This window comes from Oryctolagus cuniculus, chromosome X, assembly GCF_051225735.1.
Source record: "Oryctolagus cuniculus isolate XC-2025 breed Fujian yellow rabbit chromosome X, ASM5122573v1, whole genome shotgun sequence".
Taxonomy (NCBI): Eukaryota; Metazoa; Chordata; class Mammalia; order Lagomorpha; family Leporidae; genus Oryctolagus; species Oryctolagus cuniculus.
In genome coordinates, this window is record NC_142888.1 from 118,002,044 (window position 1) to 118,022,804 (window position 20,761).

General features: G+C 40.2%; 1 pseudogene; it reads right to left on the reverse strand.

The window, feature by feature from the left end:
• The window catches only part of LOC127487107 (E3 ubiquitin-protein ligase RNF4 pseudogene), a 111,589-nt pseudogene that overhangs the window by 49,437 nt on the left and 41,391 nt on the right, over nt 1-20,761 (reverse strand).

The window sequence follows — 20,761 nt, forward strand, 5'->3', positions numbered from 1 at the left end:
ATGAACATGGTGTGACCTGTAGAAAACTCATATACTTCAAAATGTTACCCAAAAATAGAATATAAAGGTAAGTTTATCTTGATGCAGAAATTTTTGAAATTCATGCATAGCTCTTTTCATAATATGCATTTTCCTTAATGTTTTGAAGACCCTTAATAAACATGGGTTTGTTCTTTTAAGTCATTATGTTTTGGAGTGATTCATTGGGCAGCAGCAGGTAACTAACACATGAAATTGTCATAGTGGGAATGAGAGGCTCAGGGATGGTCGAGGGTACAATCATTGGAGTTCATGGAACTGAGAAGCCATGGTGTTGGGAAGATCAACTGTATGTGGATTGAAATTGCCAGGGATTGAGGCAGGCATGGTGTTGTAGGGAGCTATATTGTGCCAGGAATGAATATTTTCAAGAAATGAAGGCATATGACTTGAGGTGGTATGGTCATGAAATGAGATTCCAGACTGGAGAATTTTATGTTACTGACATTTTTGAATGATCATAAAAACATATGTAGAACCTCATGTGGATTTTATGCACACAGTTACTGATAAGTGCATATTCAGACATGCCCTACAGATCCACACAGATACACCAAGCAAGCATACACATTAGAATAAGTATTCAAAACACAATTGGATACCTGAATACAAGTACCCATGAACTCAAGTCACAAATGCAGATATGCACCCATATAGACATATATAAGAAAACAAATAGATTACATATAGATGCATGTAAGTATTTAAATAAATGGACATAAAACCACATAGATACACAATAACATACATAGACACATAGCCTCCCACCAGATACATGTAGAAAATATGCTTACACATATTTAATAACACACTAACATCCAGATATGTGTGTTCCTTTAAATGTGCACATGAACATGTGTATATCAGTGCATAACACACACAGCTATACATGTGTACATATAATGTTCACATATATGCATTGTTATCCAAACACAAACACACATACCACGCTTGAGACATCTTCTGCTGCTTTACCCAGGCAATTAAGAAGCTAATCAGAAGTGGTGCAGCCAGGACACAAACCAGCACCCATGTGCGATGCCCACTGGTGGCAGCTTTACCCATTACATCACAAAGCCAGCCCCCAGCAATGATCTTTTTACTATCCTGAAAAGAAATGCACTGAAAACATAATGTTACACAAACTGTAACAGCCTCATGGGCCAGAAGCATCATGGGCAGCACTAGGGACCTTGTTAGAAATGCACACCCTTTGGTCCCCAATTTCAGGACCACTGGGTCAGAATCTGATTTTACAAAATCCTCAGGTGCTTTAGATGCATAATAAAGTTAGCAAGTCATTGCTTACACCCATAATTAAATATAAAGAATTAACGCCCTAACTGTTATGCAAAGAGAATAGAAAGAAATGGAAATAAAATGTTTGTTTATACACAAAAGCTGACATTCAACTATGGAATATATAATGAAGTAGTCAGATGCTTGAACATAAGTGTAGAATCTGTGTGAAGGTAACAGTTATGCAAACAGGCTGATACTGCTGATGTGTATCAGAAGCCAAAACATCGTAAGTTCCATCACAGTGGGTGATATTCTGAAATGCTAGCTCTTGGTAAAGTAGTAAACTAAAAAAAGTACAGTACATCGTTCCCAGATATAAGTGCCATTTGCATTCCTGGAAAATGCAGTATCTGTTAATATATATGTGTATGTGTGTGTGTATACATATATATATATACATATATATATATATGATGGTGTTAGAGTCAAAGTTCCAACAAATATAAAAATTATTTCCCAGTAAATGGAGGCTTGATGGAATCTTCAAAAGTCATATGTGACATGGGACAGTTCTTTGTTGTGAAATTTTCTCTGGTTTCCTGGTCTCCAACTATTAATGACAGTAGTGACTCATCCAGTCTCTGACACAATCAGAAGTCTCCTCCATTCAGTAACAATTAACTATCTCTAAGGAAAATTAAGAAAACAACCCTAGGGGCTGGCATTGTGGCATAGCGGGTAAAGCTACTACCTGTGACACTGGTATCCCATATGGGTACTGGTTTGTGTGCTGGCTGCTCTGCTTCCAAACCAACTCCCTGTTAGTGGCCTGGGAAAAGCAGCAGAAGATGGCCCAAGTGTTTGGGCCTGTGCCACCCATGTGAGAGACATGGATGAAGCTATTGGCTTCAGCCTGGCCCAATGCCAGCTGCTGAAGCCATCTGGGGCGTGAACCAGCAGATGAAAGATCTCTCTCTCTCTCTTTCACTGTGTCTCCCTCTCTCTCTGTAACTCATTCAAAATAAATAAATAAACCTTTTAAAAAGGAGAAAATAACCTCATTCATAATGACAACAAAAGAATAAAATTAGGAATAAATTTATCCAAAGCATGAGTGAAAGATCTATACATTGAAAATTATAGAACATTGATTAAGGAAATTATAGAAAGCACTGAAAAAAGGAAAGATACTCTGTGTTAATGGATTGGGAGAATTCACTTTGTTCTAATATCCATATTACCCCCAAGTAATCTATAGATCCTATGCAGTCCCTGTCAAAATCCCAAGGGTATTATTTACAGAAATAGAAAACTCAATCCTGAAACTCATGGAATCACAATAGACCCCAATAGTCAAGTAATCTTGAGTAAGAGGGACAACATTGGAGGTATCACATTTCCTGACTTCAAATTATCTTAGAAATATATAGTGATCAAAATGGTATGTTACTGGTAGGAAAACAGACATATTAGACCAAAAGAATAGAACAGATTGCCCAGAAATATATACATGCACTTACAGTCTGCTGATCTTCAGCAAAGGTGCCAAGAACATACAATGGGAAAAGGATAATCTCTTCATTAAATAGTATTGGGAAAGCTGGATATTCACATGCAGAAGAATGCAATCTGACCTTTATCTCACACCATATACAAAAAATTAATTAAAAATAGATTAAAGACACAGGAGAAGGCATTTGGCATAGTGCTTAAGATACTGCTTGAAATACCTACAACTCATATTGGGGTGCCTGAGTTCACACCCTGGCTCTACTCCCAATTCTAGCCTCCTGCTAATCTACCCCCTGGAAGAAAACAGGTGATGGCTTAAGTGCTTGGGTCCCTGCAGACCATGCAGGAGATATAAATAGAATTCCTGGCTTCTGGCTTCAGCCTCATTTGGGGAGTGAATCAGTAGTTAGGAGATTTCTCTCTCTCTCTCTCTCTCTCTCTCTCTCTCTCAAATAAAAATAAATATGTAAATAAAATTGCAAAATATAAAATGTATTAAAACTACTAGAAGAAAACAAGGAAAAATGTTTCTTGACATTGGTATGGGCAATTTTTAAAAAAAATATATAACCCTAAAGGCTCAGGCAACAAAAGCAAGTATGACTACCTCAAAATAAAAAGCTTCTGCATAGCAATGAAAACAATCAACAAAGTGAAAAGGCAGCCTTTTGAATGGGAGAACATATTTGGCAATCATATATCTAATAAAGAGTTATTATCCTGAATATATAAGGAAATCACACAAATCAATAGCCAAAAAAAACCCTGAAACAAACAAGAAACCAACCTGATTTAAAAATGGGCACTAATCTTTTTTTTTTAACTTTTATTTAATGAATATAAATTTCCAAAGTACAGATTATGGATTACAATGGCTTCCCCCACATACCAGCCCTCCCACCCACTACCCTCCCCTTTCCCACTCCCTCTCCCCTTCCATTCACATCAAGATTCATTTTCGATTATCTTAATATACAGAAGATCAGCTTAGTATACATTAAGTAAGGATTTCAACAGTTTGCTCCCACACAGAAACATAAAGTGAAAAATAATAGATGATTTTTTTTAAATGATGATGAAATCAGGTCAGACCAATTGTCATGTTTAATCCCAGTGAGAGTCAAGTTGGGAGTTGATAATTTCTTTTTCTTTTTTCTTTTTTTTTTTTTACAGAGGATCAGTTTAGTATACATTAAGTAAAGATTTCAACAGTTTGCACCCCCATAGAAACACAAAGTGAAATATATTGTTTGGGTACTCGCTATAGCATTAAATCTCAATACACAGCACATTAAGGACAGAGATCCTACATGAGGAGTAAGTGCACAGAGACTCCTGTTGTTGACTTTACCAATTGACACTCCTGCCTATGGCATCAGTAGTCTCCCTATGCTCCAGTCATGAGTTTCCAAGGCTATGGAAGCCCTCTGAGTTCTCCGACTCTTATCTTGTTTAGACAAGGTCATAGTCAAAGTGGAGGTTCTCTCCTCCCTTCAGAGAAAGGTACCTCCTTCTTTGAAGACCTGTTCTTTCCACTGGGATCTCACTCGCAGAGATCTTTTGCCAGAGTGTCTTGGCTTTCCATGCCTGAAATACTCTCATGGGCTTTTCAGCCAGATCCGAGTGCCTTTAGGGCTGATTCTGAGGCCAGAGTGCTGTTTAGGACATCTGCCATTCTATGAGTCTGCTGAGTATCTCACTTCCCATGTTGGATCACTCTCCCCTTTATTTATTCCATCGGTTAGTGTTAGCAGGTACTAGACTTGTTTATGTGCTCCCTTTGACTCTTAGTCCTTTCATTATGATCAATTGTGAACTGAAACTGATCACATGGAACAGTGAGATGGCATTGGTACATGCCACCTCGATGGGATTGAATTGGAATCCCCTGGTATGCTTCCAACTCCACCACTTGGGGCAAGTCAGCCTGAGCATGTCCCAAATTATACATCTCTTCCCTCTCCCATTCCCACCACCATGTTCAACAGGGATCACATTTCAGTTAATTTTCAACACTTAAGAATAACTGTGCATCAATTACAGATCTAAACCAGTCATATTAAGTAGAACAGATAAAAAAACTACTAAGAGGGATAATGTATTAAGTTGTTCATTAACAGTCAGGGCTATGCTGATCAAGCCACCGTTTCCCATAGTGTCCACCTCACTCCAACAGGTTTCCCTCTTGGTGTTCAGTCAGTCGTCACCGATCAGGGAGAACATATGGTATTTGTCCCTTTGGGACTGGCTTATTTCACTCAGCATGATGTGTTCCAGATTCCTCCATTTTGTTGCAAATGACTGGATTTCGTTGTTTCTTACTGCGGTATAGTATTCTAAAGAGTACATATCCCATAATTTCTTTATCCAGTCTATCGTTGATGGGCATTTAGGTTGGTTCCAGGTCTTAGCTATTGTGAATTGAGCTGCAATAAACATTAGGGTGCAGACCTCTTTTTTGTTTGCCAATTTAAATTCCTTTGGGTAAATTCCAAGGAGTGGGATGGCTGGGTCGAACGGTAGGGTTATCTTCAGGTTTCTGAGGAATCTCCAGACTGACTTCCATAGTGGCTTGACCAGTTTGCATTCCCACCAACAGTGGGTTGGTGTCCCTTTTTCCCCACATCCTCGCCAGCATCTGTTGTTGGTAGATTTCTGCATGTGAGCCATTCTAACCGGGGTGAGGTGAAACCTCATTGTGGTTTTGATTTGCATTTCCCTGATTGCTAATGACCTTGAACAATTTTTCATGTGCCTATTGGCCATTTGGATTTCCTCTTTTGAAAAATGTCTATTGAGGTCCTTGGCCCATCTCTTAAGTGGGTTGTTGGTTTTGTTTTTGTGGAGTTTCTTGATCTCTTTGTAGATTCTGGTTATTAACCCTTTGTCTGTTGCATAGTTTGCAAATATTTTTTCCCATTCTGTCGGTTGTCTCTTCACTCTCCTGACTGTTTCTTTTGCTGTACAGAAACTTCTCAATTTGATGGAATCCCAATAGTTAATTTTGGCTTTGACTGCCTGTGCCTCCCAGGTCTTTTCCAGAAACTCTTTGCCTGTGCCAATATCTTGAAGGGTTTTTCCAATGTTCTCTAGTAACTTGATGGTGTCAGGTCGTAGATTTAGGTCTTTAATCCATGTTGAGTGGATTTTTGTGTAAGGTGTAAGGTAGGGGTCTTGCTTCATGCTTCTGCACGTGGAAATCCAGTTTTCCCAGCACCATTTATTGAATAGACTGTCCTTGCTCCAGGAATTGGTTTTAGATCCTTGATCAAATATAAGTTGGCTTTAGATGTTTGGGTTGATTTCTGGTGTTTCAATTCTGTTCCATTGGTCTATCCATCTGTTTCTGTACCAGTACCATGCTGTTTTAATTACAACTGCCCTGTAGTATGTCCTGAAATCTGGTATTGTGATGCCTCCAGCTTTGTTTTTGTTGTACAAGATTGCTTTAGCTATTCGAGGACTCTTGTGCCTCCATATAAATTTCAGCACAAATTTTTCCAGATCTGAGAAGAAGGTCTTCGGTATCTTGATTGGTATCACATTGAATTTATAAATTGCTTTTGGGAGAATGGACATTTTGATGATATTGATTCTTCCAATCCATGAGCATGGAAGATTTTTCCATTTCTTGGTATCCTCTTCTATTTCTTTCTTTAAGGTTTTGTAATTTTCATCGTAGAGATCTTTAACGTCCTTGGTTAATTTTATTCCAAGGTATTTGATTGTTTTTGTAGCTATTGTGAATGGGATTGATCTTAGAAGTTCTTCCTCAGCCATGGCATTGTCTGTGTATACAAAGGCTGTTGATTTTTGTGCATTGATTTTATACCCTGCTACTTTGCCAAAATCTTCTATGAGTTCCAATAGTCTCTTAGTAGAGTTCTTTGGGTCCGCTAAATAAAGAATCATGTCATCTGCAAAGAGGGATAGTTTGAGTTCTTCCTTCCCAATTTGTATCCCTTTAATTTCTTTTTCTTGCCTAATAGCTCTGGCTAGAACCTCCAGAACTATCTTGAATAGCAGTGGTGATTGTGGACATCCCTGTCTGGTACCAGATCTCAGTGGAAATGCTTCCAACTTTTCCCCATTCAATTGGATGTTGGCTGTGGGTTTTTCATAGATTGCTTTGATTGTATTGAGGAATGTTCCTTCCAAACCCAGTTTGCTTAGAGTTTTCATCATGAACGGGTGTTGTATTTTATCAAATGCTTTCTCGGCATCTATTGAGATAATCATATGGTTTCTCTTCTGCAGTCTGTTAATGTGGTGTATCACATTGATTGTCTTGTGCACATTAAACCATCCCTGCATACCAGGGATAAATCCCACTTGGTCTGGGTGGATGATCTTTCTGATGTGTTGTTGCATTCTATTGGCGAGAATTTTATTGAGGATTTTTGCATCTATGTTCATCAGGGATATTGGTCTGTAATTCTCTTTCAGTGCTGCATCTTTTTCCGGCTTAGGAATTAAGGTGATGCTGGCTTCATAGAAAGAATTTGGGAGGATTCCCTCTTCTTCGATTGTTCTGAATAGTTTGAGAAGAATTGGAGTTAGTTCTTCTTTAAATGTCTGGTAGAATTCAGCAGTGAATCCATCTGGTCCTGGGCTTTTCTTTGTTGGGAGGGCCTTTATTACTGTTTCGATTTCTGTCTCAGTTATGGGTCTGTTTAGGTTTTTGATGTCTTCCTGGTTCAATTTAGGCAGGTTGCATGTGTCCAGGAATCTATCCATTTCTGATAGGTTTCCCTGTTTGCTGGCATACAAGTCCTTGTAGTAATTTCTGATGATTCTTTTTATTTCTGTGGTGTCTGTTGTTACGTTTCCGTTTTCATCTCTGATTTTATTGATTTGGGTCTTTTCTCTTCTTTTTTTAGTTAGTTGGGCCAATGGGGTGTCAATTTTGTTTATTTTTTCAAAAAACCAGCTCCTCGTTTGGCTGATTTTTTGTAATGTTTTTCTTGATTCAATCCTGTTGATTTCTTCTCTGATTTTAATTATTTCTCTTCTCCTACTAGATTTGGGTCTGGTTTGCTGTAGGTTTTCTAGATCCTTGAGGTGAATTGAAAGCTCATCTATTTGGTGCCTTTCCAATTTCTTGATGTAGGCACCTATTGATATAAACTTTCCTCTTAACACTGCTTTTGCTGCGTCCCATAAGTTTTGGTATGTTGTGCTGTTATCCTCATTTACTTCCAGAAAGTTTTTGATTTCTCTTTTGATTTCTTCTATGACCCATTGTTCATTCAGGAGCATGTTGTTCAATCTCCATGTGTTTGCGTATGCTCTAGGGATTCCTGAGTTGCTAATTTCCAACTTCATTCCTTTATGGTCTGAGAAGCTGCATGGTATGATTCTAATTATTTTGAATTTGCTGAGACTTGCTTTATGGCCTAGTATGTGGTCAATCCTAGAGAAGGTTCCATGTACTGCTGAGAAGAATGTAAAATCTTTAGCTGTAGGATTGAAAGTTCTGTATATATCTGTTAGATCCATTTGGGCTATAGTGTCGTTTAAATCTACTGTATCCTTGTTGATCTTCTGTCCTATTGATCTGTCTATTTCTGAGAGTGGCGTATTGAAGTCCCCCAGTACTATTGTATTGGGGTCTAAGTCTCCCTTTAAGTCCGTTAACAAATCTTTTAGATAAACCGGTGCCCTGTAGTTAGGTGCATATACATTGATAATTGTTATATCTTCCTGTTGAATTGATCCCTTAATCATTATGTAGTGTCCCTCTTTGTCTCTCTTAACAGTTTTTGTGGTAAAGTTTATGGTGTCTGATATTAAGATGGCTACGCCCGCTCTTTTTTCATTTCTGTTGGCATGGTATATCTTTTTCCAGCCTTTCACTTTCAGTCTGTATGGATCTTTGTTGGAAAGATGTGTTTCTTGTAAGCAGCAAATAGATGGGTTTTGTTCCTTAAGCCAATCAGCCAATCGGTGTCTTTTAACTGGACAGTTCAGGCCATTCACGTTCAATGTGACTAATGATAAGTGGTAACTTTGCCCTGCCATTTGCCAAAGATAAGTTCTAATATATGCTTTGAATTCCCTGTGATCTTTTGCTGTGAGCTTTCCTTCCTTGGTTTCCTTCCTTTACCTTCTTTCATATTGATGACCGTGTTTCTTTGTTTCTGTGTGTAACACATCTTTAAGCATCTTTTGCAGGGCCGGACGAGTGGCAACAAATTCTTTCAATTTCTGTTTGCTATGAAAAGTCTTTATTTCACCTTCATTCACAAATGATAGCTTTGCAGGATATAATATTCTGGGCTGGCAGTTGTTCTCTCTTAGTACCTGGGCTATATCTCGCCATTCCCTCCTAGCTTGTCGAGTTTCTGATGAGAAGTCAGCTGTGAGTCTGATTGGAGATCCTCTGAGAGTAATCTGACGTTTCTCTCTTGCACATTTTAGGATCTTTTCTTTATGTTTCACTGTGGAGAGTTTAATTACAACGTGTCGTGGTGAGGATCTCTTTTGGTCGTGTTTATTAGGGGTTCTGTGAGCTTCCTGTACTAGGATTTCTCTGGCCTTCTCCAAACCTGGGAAATTTTCTGCTAATATCTCACTAAAAAGGCCTTCTAATCCTTTCTCCCTCTCCATGCCTTCAGGAACTCCTAGAACCCGAATGTTGGGTTTTTTAATAGTATCCTGAAGATTCCCGACAATATGTTTTAGATTCCTAATTTCCTCTTCTTTTCTTTGGTCTGACTGTATCCTTTCCTGTTCTCTGTCTTCTAAGTCCGATATTCTCTCTTCTGCTTCACCCATTCTGTTTGTAAGGCTCTCTATTGTGTTTTTCATTTGATCTATTGAATTCTTCACTTCAGTCACTATCCCAGTTTCCTGTTGTACTAGTTGTTTCGTTTCATTTTGATTCCTCCTTAATATTTCATTTTCACGAGAGAGATTTTCTATCTTGTCCATTAAGGATTTCTGTAGTTCAAGAATTTGTTTTTGAGAGCTTCTTAATGTTCTTATCAATTTTTTGAGATCTGCTTCTTGCATTTCTTCTATGTCATCATCCTCATAATCTTGAATTGGGGTGTCTTTTTCATTTGAGGGCTTCATGGTGACTTCCTTGTTTTTATTACCTTGGTTTTTGCGTTTGTTATTTGGCATATTGGAGATATTTGGTTTCTTCACTGTGGTGCTTTTTCTTGTTATACTATGACTCTAGATTAAGTGGACTATCTGTTTTTGATGGAGCCTTAGGGCTTGAGATGGGTGTGGCCTGAGAGCTCTGTTTGGTGTGCCAGAGGTGACACTCCCAGGTTAGGCATGGTAAACCTCTCTCTCTCTCTCTTTCTTTTTTTTTTTTTTGATTCAAAAGGGAAGTTATTCTGCACAGCTGAGCGAAGTTGGAGGTAGTTAGCAGAATGGGCACTAATCTTAAACAGAAATTTCTCAAAGGAAGACTTATAAATGGCCTACATCACTAATCATCAATGAGATACCACCTCATGCCTGTTAAATTGGCCATTGTCAAAAAGACAGAAGATAATAAGTGTGGGCAAGGATGCAGAGAGTAGGGAACCTTTTTTTAAGATTTTATTTATTTGACAGGAAGAGTTACAGACACAGAGAGGGAGAGGCAGAGAGAAAGGTCTTCCATCTTCTGGTTCACACCCCAAATGGCCACAATGGCCGGAGCTGCACTGATCCAAAGCCAGGAGCCAGGAGCTTCTTCCAAGTTTCCCACATGAGTGCAGGGGCACAAGACTTGTGCTATCTTCCACTGTTGTCCCAGGCCATAGGAAGAGAGCTGGATCAGTATTGGAGCAGCAGGGACTTGAATCGGCACCCATATGGGATGCCAGCACTATAGGCATCTGCATTACCCACTATGCCTCAGCACCATCCCCAGGATTTCTTTTTTTTTTTTTTAAGGTGGTGAAACTATTCTAAAATTGACTATGATGATGGTTACACTTATCTGTGAATATCCTAAAAACTGCTCAATTATATACACTTTAAATGGATGAGTTGTATATTATATGAATTATATTTCATTAAAACTATTAGATGAAAGGAAAATACCTCCAAGATTGGTTGGTAGCTGCTTCTAAGGGACCACAGTTCCCCTGTGAGAACCATCTCCATCTCAAAATGTAGAAGCTTGGAGTGTCTGGAGTGAGCTTCAGTTAGCATCCTACCCGATCCCTTCACCTTCAAGATGGGAATACCATGACTTTTCCATAGAGAAAGTTATTCTTTCACTTAATGTTTCCTCTCAGTTTTATATCATGTGTTTAATAAAAATTCTTTTGTGTTTCCAACAATTTTATCCTGCTAGATTTGCATGGGAGAAATATGATGGTTAGAGGAAGGGTGAGACTTGTTCAACAGGTTAATTTGCTGAGGTCCCTTGTATCGATGCAGGGTTTTCCTGAGACACTTAATATTTAAACAAAATGTTTAATGATTGAGTTCTAATTTTCTTCTTTATTCCAAACTTCTCTATTCAAATTTACCCAAAATTAAAACAAATGTTGAAAGTTAATATTCATGTAATTATATATGCTAAATCTTTAAGTAGATTCCTTTGATGTTGCCTTTTGCAGGTTTTGTCTTATACAAAAATGAATTTATTATCAATTCATACTGCACAAGAGTTTTATGGATGTCCTAAATTTATTTATTTTTTTAAAGATTTATTTTATTTATTTGAAAGAATTACAGAGAAAGGTAGAGCCAGAGAGAGAGAGAGATCTTCCATCCACTGGTTCACTCCCCAAATGACCGCAACAGCCAGAGCTGAGCTGATCCAAAGTCAGGAGCCAGGAGCTTCTTCCAGGTCTCCCATGGGTGTAGGGGCCCAAGGACTTGGGCCATCTTCTACTGCTTTCCCAGGCCATAGCAGAGCTGGATCAGAAGCGGAGCAACCGGGATTCGAACTGGTGCCCATATGGGATGCTGGTGCTGTAGGCCACAGCTTTAACCTGCTGTGCCACAGCACTGGCCCCACCTAAATTGATTAATATTAACAAGTCTTTATGAAGACAGTATGCTGACCGATATTGCTTCTCGGCCTTTTGGCTATGATCAACTGTAGTATGCTGGTTAAGAGAATGGAGGAGTCAAACATACTTTAGCACTAAGCCATCTCCTTTCTGGTGCTGATTGCTCTCAAATTGTTTCATACATGTAACCCTGAGCTCCCCAAAATAACTAAGTTCCATAAGACCAGGCCATTCTTGTATCTACTTCTTATTCCCTGTGGTGTTTGGACATGTAATAAGTTGTCAACCACTACACTTTGATTTTGAAATGACACTGTGCTATCCGGATGCCATTATTTCAAAGGCATTGAATTGGTAGTAATTTTCCAGAAAAATAGGAAACCATGATTTGGTGAAAGTAGTCTCTCCTAGTCTAGGGGATAGTCTGTTCTGCTCAGCTGGTTGTAAGTAGATTTTATGAGTACTTGCAAAATTGAGCTTGCTATATAGTTGGACTCTAGCCCAATGTTGATTCTGTTTGGTGGTTGTGAACATACTGACTACAAAAATAATTATTCCAGATATTTTGGAAATGATACAGCCAAGAAGATATGCAACAGAATAAGCCATTAAGAGGTCAGTCCATAGAGCTTCTGAAGGATTTGAACATCTAATGAGTAAGTAGTTTTACAGATTATTGAATCAGATCATCAATAGACTTTCCAAATCTTTAAACATTTGCAAATATTTACAGATTTTTAAATATCAAGTTTGTCATTATCAGTTTCTATGCTGTGTATTGCCAGTATCCACAGTGACCCCAGAGGAGGCTGCTCTGGCAGGAGTTGTTGCTGTTGTATGTTCAGCTCTGCTAGGTCCCCATAGAGGGAAGCTGGAATGCCTTGAGTACTGGTGTGTGGGGGTTGCACTGTGGCATAGCAGTTGAGGGGGCTGACTGCAGTGCTGGCATCCATATAGGCAGTGGTTCGAGTCTTGGCTGCTCCACTTCTGATCCATCTCTCTGCTATGGCCTGAAAAAGCAGTGGAAGATAGCCCAAGTCCTTGAGCCTCTGGACCTGTGTGGGAGACATGCTCTCTCTCTCTCTTTGCCTCTGCCTCTCTATAACTCTGCCATTCAAATAAAAAAATAAAGTTTTAAAAATAAATTTAAGGGGCCGGCACTGTGGCGCAGCAGGTTAAAGCCCTGACCTGAGGCACTGGCATCCCATATGGGCACCGGTTCTAGTCCCAGCTGCTCCTCTTCCAATCCAGCTCTCTGCTATGGCCTGGGAAGTCAGTGGAAGATGGCCCAAGTCCTTGGGCCCCTGTACCCACATGGGAGACTCGGAAGAAGCTCCTGGCTTAGGATTGGTGCAGCTCCGGCAGTTGCAGCCATCTGGGGAGTGAACCAGCGGATGGAAGATCTCTCTCTATGTCTCTACCTCTCTCTGTAACTCTGTATTTCAAATAAATAAAATAACACTTTAAAAAAATAAATTTATGTTAAATCAACAACAGGAGTCACTGTGCACTTACTCCCCATGTAGGATCTCTGTCCTTAATGTGTTGTACTAGGTGAATTAACGGTATAATTAGTACTCAAACAGTACTTTATATTTTGTGTTTCTGTGTGGGTGCAAACTGATGAAATCTTTACTTAGTATATACTAAGTTGATCTTATGTATATAAAGATAATTGAAAATGAATCTTGATGAAGAATGGGATGGGAGAGGGAGTGGTAGATGGGGTGTCTGTGAGTGGGAGGGAGGTTATGGGGGGAAAAAGCCGCTATAATCCAAAAGTTGTACCTTGGAAATTTATATTTATTAAATAAAAGTTTAAAAAATAAGTTTAAAAAAGTAAAAACAATGCACTCTGCTCCCAAGAGCAAAGAATGAATGAAGGGCAACTTAGTTTGATAACCACGTTAAAGCACTACCAACATCTTCAAGCCAAAGACAACACTATCTCTAGGAATTAACCTTCTAAACCACTAAATCATTACCCTCAGCAGAGCAAAAGTTGGATAACAAGAGCTTATTTGTCAGTGGTTCCTCAGAGAGACATAGTGAGCCATATTTTACTGCAAACAGCGTGAGAAGTCCTAGCTTAGCTTTATACATTTTAAACACAGAATATATCTGCGTGGGAAGAAGCAGGCAATGATTGCAAATAAACTTTTGATGATACCTTGCAACTTTCAGCATTTATTCTACTCCAGAACATATGCATCTAGAGCATTGCCCCAGGGAATAGCATTTCCTTAATTTTTACCTAGGTGTTACCCCTTGCTTTTCAGAAAATATTAAGAATCAATAAGGAGAGCGTGAACAATATGAAAGATGTACTTCACATGTTCACTAATAGGAAAAAAAAGCCAACTCTGTTGTAAGTGAAATAACTCATTATATATCTGATAATAACTAGTTGGATGCACTCTTATCAGATGCAGAGGGAGGCAAGAGGAAGGGACTGGGAAATCTAGTACAAATAATCTTAGTATTGAAGTAAGCATAGAATGCCTGTCATCAAGTCTGTAGAAAATGACTCTGGAACTTAGAGGTATATTTCTTATAATGAAACTGGCTGTAATTTCTGCTATGTTGGGTTTTAAGCCTTTATTACACCAATCCCCCCCAAAAAATCCATCTCCAGCTCTTTGTTTTCTGTTACATCCTTCGTTGCAGCAAACCATCATTAATACACATGAGGGTTTTATGTTAAATCTGCCTCCAGAAGAGTGAGACCAACCTAGACTTTGTCCTTAGATTAGTGCCTATATTTTTATTTTACAGCACTTATATAGAGTACTTACTACTGCGTAGTGACTGACACTTGTAATTGCTATAAAATATTCCCTTTTGAGAATTAGATGTATGTATAGTCTATATAGCATGTGAAAGTATACCTACTAAAGTATATGTATAGTATATATAAAGTATATAGACTTACTTTATCAAATAAAGAATGGGCAAAGTGAAATGTCAATGTTACAGCGTACTCCGCTCACCTTTCTAGGAATTGTCAAGTCTGTACCATTGTGGGTGGCTCCAGGTATGGATGCCCTTGTAGGTTGACTTACTTGCTAATGCGTATATGTACAGTCTTCCTGGGTGAGTTACATGACATCTTCGAGTCAGTGCAGAATGGAATGACTTGACACTATATTGGGTTGCCTAGTGGATCTCCTTTACAAGTTTGGATGCAGAGTTCTGTTTTAATTCTAGTCACTCAACTAGATCTGGGTGGCAGACTCTAGTGGTGGGAAGTATAACTAAATTGTGGGTGATCTGGCATACAGCAGGGATTTAATGAATGCACTTGAGTAACTGGTTGAAATAAAATGTTGGATTCAGGATGCTTTCACCTGATGCTCTGCCAACAGGGCTGGATGCACCAAACCCTGCCCTTGCCTTACAGATCAATGTTCACCAATTACCTTATGGTCTGATGTTTAGATGGGGAAGTTGACTCCAAAGCCAAGCTAAGAGACTTGTTTGTAAATAAGTTACAATAAGTAATAAGTCTTTTAGCTTTGGACTAAAAGATGGTGCCCTGAACACTTTCTCCACCCCTTCCACACACACACTTGGGTGAGCCCCACAATGGAACATACTAAAACATCTAAGTAGTGTTTTGGCAGGGGAGAGAAAATTGTTGAGCCTTAAGAAAATTGCATTTATGGCTGGCATTGTGATGTAGCAGAATAAGTTGCTGCCTGTGACAATAGCATCCCATATGGGCACCAGTTCGTGTCCCAGCTGTTCCATGTCCAATCCAGCTCCCTGCTAATGATCTGGGAAAAGCAGTAGAAAAATGGCCCAAGTGCTTGGGCCCTGCCACCCACGTGGGAGGCATGGATGAAATTCCTGGCTCCTGGCTTCAGACAGACCCAGTGTTGGCCATTGCCATCTGGGGTATGAACCAGTGATTGGAAGATCTCTCTCTGTCTCTGTCTCTCCCTCTCTGTCTGTAACTCTGAATTTCAAATAAATAAATCTTTTTTAAAAAACCTGGATTTAACATGCTTATTGGTCAGAAATGTACTTTCTGAGCCCTGTCCCTCTTTGTGCCACCAGTCTTTGTTTTTTTTAAAGATTATTTATTTATTTATTTAAAAAGCAGAGATACAGAGAGCAGAAGAAGAGAGAGAGAGAGAGAGAGAGAGAGAGAGAGATCTTCCATCTGCTGATTCACTCCCCAAATGGCCACAATGGCCAGAGCTGTGCTGATCCAAAGGCAGGAGCCAGGAGCTTCTTCCAGGTCTCCCATGGGTGCAGGGGCCCAAGGACTTGGGCCATCTTCCACTCCTTTCCCAAGCCATAGCAAAGAGATGGATTGGAAGAGGAGCAGCTGGGACTTGAACCGGTACCCATTTGGGATGCCAGCACTACATGAGGCAGCTTTACCCACTACACCACAGTGCTGGCTCCATGTGCCACCAATCTTATGAGCATATCCCATATGGGATGCTGGCACTGCAGGTGATGGCTTAACGTGCTACACCACAGTGCCCGTACCTACATTAATTTCTAACTGTGTGACATGGACAAAGTATTTAACTTTTCTGGACCTTGGCTTGTTCAGGAACACATTTTCAAAAGTGTGAAACTGATGTACATTTTCCTATTATCGCTGACATCTCCCTCTATGTGGCTGGTTCCATTCTTGAGGACTAGTCACAGCTAAAACGAAATCCCGAGGTCAAGAAGCTGCCCAACACTTACTTGATTTGGCCTTTAATGACATGCTTTCATGCTGTCTGCAATGCTTTATTCTATTCCAACCACTACTTTCTTTAAATTCCCAGAGCCCTGGTTTGGAGCACTTAGTTTTGGCTTCCACTTCATGAAGAAAATGCATTGACCTATTAATCCATAGTGTACCTAGATCTCTACTCCTTTAATCTGAATGCCATCCTTCACTCTACTCTTCATCATCCTCTATGACAAGCAGTCCTGAAGCCTTGCCTATTCTGTTTTCTGTTAGGGAGCCATCAAGGCAAGGCTCTAAAGAGCTTGGCTTTCAGAGTCAGAAGCCTGAGCTCAAATCTCACTTATATTAATTTCTTTTTTTTCTTTTTTTTAATTAAAGATTTATTTATTTACTTGAAAGTCAGAGTTACACAGAGAGAGAAGGAGAGGCAGAGAGAGACAGAGAGGACTTCCATCTGCTGGTTCACTCCCTGATTGGCCAAAATGGCCAGAGATAGGCCAATCCAAAGCCAGGAGCCAGGAGCTTCTTCCGGGTCTCCCACACGGGTGCAGGGGCCCAAGGACTTGGGCCATCTTTTACTGCTTTCCCAGGCCATAGCAGAGAGCTGGATTGGAAGTGGAGCAGCCAGGACTTGAACCGGTGCCCATATGAGATGCCAGCACTGCAGGTGGTGGCTTTACCTGGTATACCACAGTGCATGTCCTTACATTAATTTCTAACTGTGTGACATGGGCAAAGTTTTTTAACTTCTCTAGACCTTGGCTTGTTCAGCTGTAAATAAGATGAATTATGACAATAATCCTACCTTGTAGGGTGCTTAACGGAATTAAGCAAGACAATCTGTAAGATGCTCAGAACAGTGCTTGGCTTATCTATTTCACTTAACAAGCACTTCCTGGTGCCCTTGTAGGGTGTATAGTGGCAAACCAGCAAAGCACTAATTCAGGCCTCACTTGTCTCTCACATCATCCCTCTCTTTTTGTTGATCCTGTCTTTTCTCTGGTTCCTTCTACCTCATTCTTTAGCCATCCAACAGAAGAATCTTTTCCAAACATCACCTGGAACATTTTGTTCTCTTGCCAAAACCCCTCAATTCCCCTACCCCATTCCCACAAACTGCCTGCAGTACAAATTTCAACCTCATTGTCATGGTTTGTCATGGGAAACAGACTCTTCTTCCTTACGTCTTTGTGATTTAACCTGTATGCTTGGCCATACTGCTTCATTCTTACAGATCTCTTCCCTGTGTATCCATAGTATTCTTTTTGCCCCTGTTAAAGTGCCTACCACTTTCATTGTACTAATCTCTGGACACACCTGTCTGTCCAAATGAACTCTGAGATTCTTAAGGACGGGAACTATATGCTAGCCATATTTGTGTTTCCAGAGTCTAGCACAGAAATCAGCAAAGAGATAATGGTTAAGATTGTTTGTGGATCACATGAATGAAAAAACAAATGAGCAGTTTCTCTAAGGCCTTCTCAGGGACAAACCCAGTCACTGAAAGTCATCTCTTGCAGGACTTTTTTTTTTTTTTTTTTTACTTTTTGACAGGCAGAGTGGACAGTGAGAGAGAGAGACAGAGAGAAAGGTCTTCCTTTGCTGTTGGTTCACTCTCCAATGGCCGCCGCAGCCGGCGCGCTGCGGCCGGCACATTGCGCTGATCCGATGGCAGGAGCCAGGTGCTTCTCCTGGTCTCCCATGGGGTGCAAGGCCCAAGTACTTGGGCCGTCCTCCACTGCACTCCCGGGCCACAGCAGAAAGCTGGCCTGGAAGAGGGGCAACCGGGACAGAATCCGGCACCCCGACCGGGACTAGAACCCGGTGTGCTAGCTCTGCAAGGCGGAGGATTAGCCTAGTGAGCCGCAGCGCTGGCCTTGCAGGACTTCTGATCTTTATGCTAAAGCAGTCTTCTGGGTAGCTTGTTACTGTTCACATTCTCAGGCCTTCTCTCCTGAGAATTATAAATCATAAAGCCCGAAGAAGGACCCCAGATTTGTATTTTCACAAGTTCCTCTTCGATAGGCAAAATCAGCAATGTTTTGGATTAATAGATTTTTGTGAGTTCAGCTCTTTCCTTTTACAGATGGGAAATATTAGGTCCAGAGATAAAGTGCTTCCTCCAAAGTCACATAGCTTGTCAGTGGACAAATTGGGATCCACTCTACCAGTGTCCCATCCTTATTTTATGTAGAGCAACTATACTTTCATCTACTTTATATATGGAAATTTAGCAAAAAGGGGATTGGTGGTTTTGTTTTTAATTGAGAAAGAGTACAGATTTGAAGACCTCTGTACTCTACCCTGTTCACTGTCCTCCACTGGAGGGCTCCTGACACAGGCCTATCTAAAGGCAGTGTGATGCAGTGGGCTTAGTTCTCAGCAGGGATTGGGTAGTTGCGGGGTGGGCCCTGGATTTCCTACTGCTTTTTTCACTAAGCGTTTGTGTGGTTGGAGCAAGTTACCCTACTGCTTTGGTTGTTAGTTTCCTCACTTGTGGAATAGACATAATCAGGTCTACCCTGCTTAATGAGCAAGGTTCCTATTTGGCTGACATATGTATTTATTTTCTGCATAGAGCCAAGCACAGTGCCTTGCCTGTAGCAGGAGCACCAATAAACGGCAAGGTGATGAACAAATGAAAGTGTTTTGGAAATGAGAAAGTATTCTATGAATGTAAGCTATGGTTAATAATAAATTCAAAAGCCAGCTGCTCCAGTTGCTACGTCTTAATGGTAACTTGATTCAAAATGGTTTCTTACAAAATGGACCAAATCACCTTATCAGGCCTTTGTTTTTGAATGTAAGAAAAGGACAACTTGCGCTGACCAGTCATGTCTACAAGATGTCAAAAGAGCCAGCTAATTTGGTCGATTCATTGAAAAAGCAAGGCCAACAGTATTGGCCATTGTGCTTCAAAGGAAGCTAAGTGGCTCAGAGCCTTTTCCATTGCTGCTCATTGGTTTGGCGTTGTGTACACACAGCTATCTTTTCAGTTTTCACAAAATGGCTTATTTTCATTTCTGAAATGGCAGCCACGTGGGAGCCCCTGGTTGCTGTGGAGAAGGCAGGGAGAGGCCCAGCTGGTTGACAGCCACTGGGCTCCTTGAGCTCTCCGCTTTGCCTTGGCTGCTGTTGGGAGGCGGGAGTCCAAGGTTTTTATAGTTCCTCTCTCGAATTAGTGCCCGAAGACTCTACAGCTATGAACATGCAATTAGTCTTTGTTTGTGCACAAAAGGGAGCTTGACCCTTGCCCGACTTTGATTGGCATGTACAACTCTTGTAGCTACTTACCTAAGGCCCTCTCCAAGGAGCACAGCGTCTTGTTCCTGCACCTGCCTTCAGCTTTTCTCTTTTGTGACTTGTTTCACATAATATTCGGCCCAACTCACAGCAAGATTGCAGAGATGAAGGCATCATGCAGGCACAGTAAGATTTCCTGTTTTTCAGGGAGGTGAGGGCGTGTGTGGGTAGGAGGGAGGTTTGAATCTATAATCTGAGTTTTGGGTAATTGCTGAGCCCCAAAACACTTAGCAGGAGCCCAAAGAACTGGTTTTTTCTAATAAATGAACACTTTGCTTGCTTTCAAAAGCAGACCTCCCCTGTCATGGAAAACAAGCTGCACGCACAAAGCTTTACATTTCTTTCCCAGTTCACCTGCTTTCTTACCAACAGAGAAACTTGGTAGTTTCTTTTTTTTTTTTTTTTTTGAAAGACAATTGCTATGAAAGACATGCAGTTATTGTGGTCAGAAAATTTCTCTTTAAACCACGCTTGCCAAGATAATAGAAGAGTGTTTATTAGCAACCTGAATGAGTTAAATACAGTGGTGGTGGATTGCATTTCCAAGAAATGTTTTTCTGGGAGCTTGGTTTGTTTTCAAAATGCCCTCATTTCTTATGTGTAGATGTGCCACACTGTGTTAGAATAAGCTACCAGTTATGGTACTTGGGGAAAAACTCCAAAGCATATCTGATTTGCATAAAAAATCATCTCAAACTCTCAAATCTGCAAAGAATGTTTAATACATAGCTCAAAACAATAATAGCTTCCTTTTTGGAGAGCCCATTTATGATCAGGTATGGTACTGGTTGTTCTATATGTTTTTTTTTCGCTTCTAATCCCTAAAACCACCCTCCATTTTGGGTTTTACTAGTGTATTACATAGATGAGAAAATTCACATTTGGAAACACTAAGGGACTAGGCCATGTCTGTTCAGTTGCTGAGAAGCGAAACCAGGTCTCTCTGGCACATCATTGAGACTTTTAAAAAATATGCATGCTAGATTTTCCATAGGAAAAA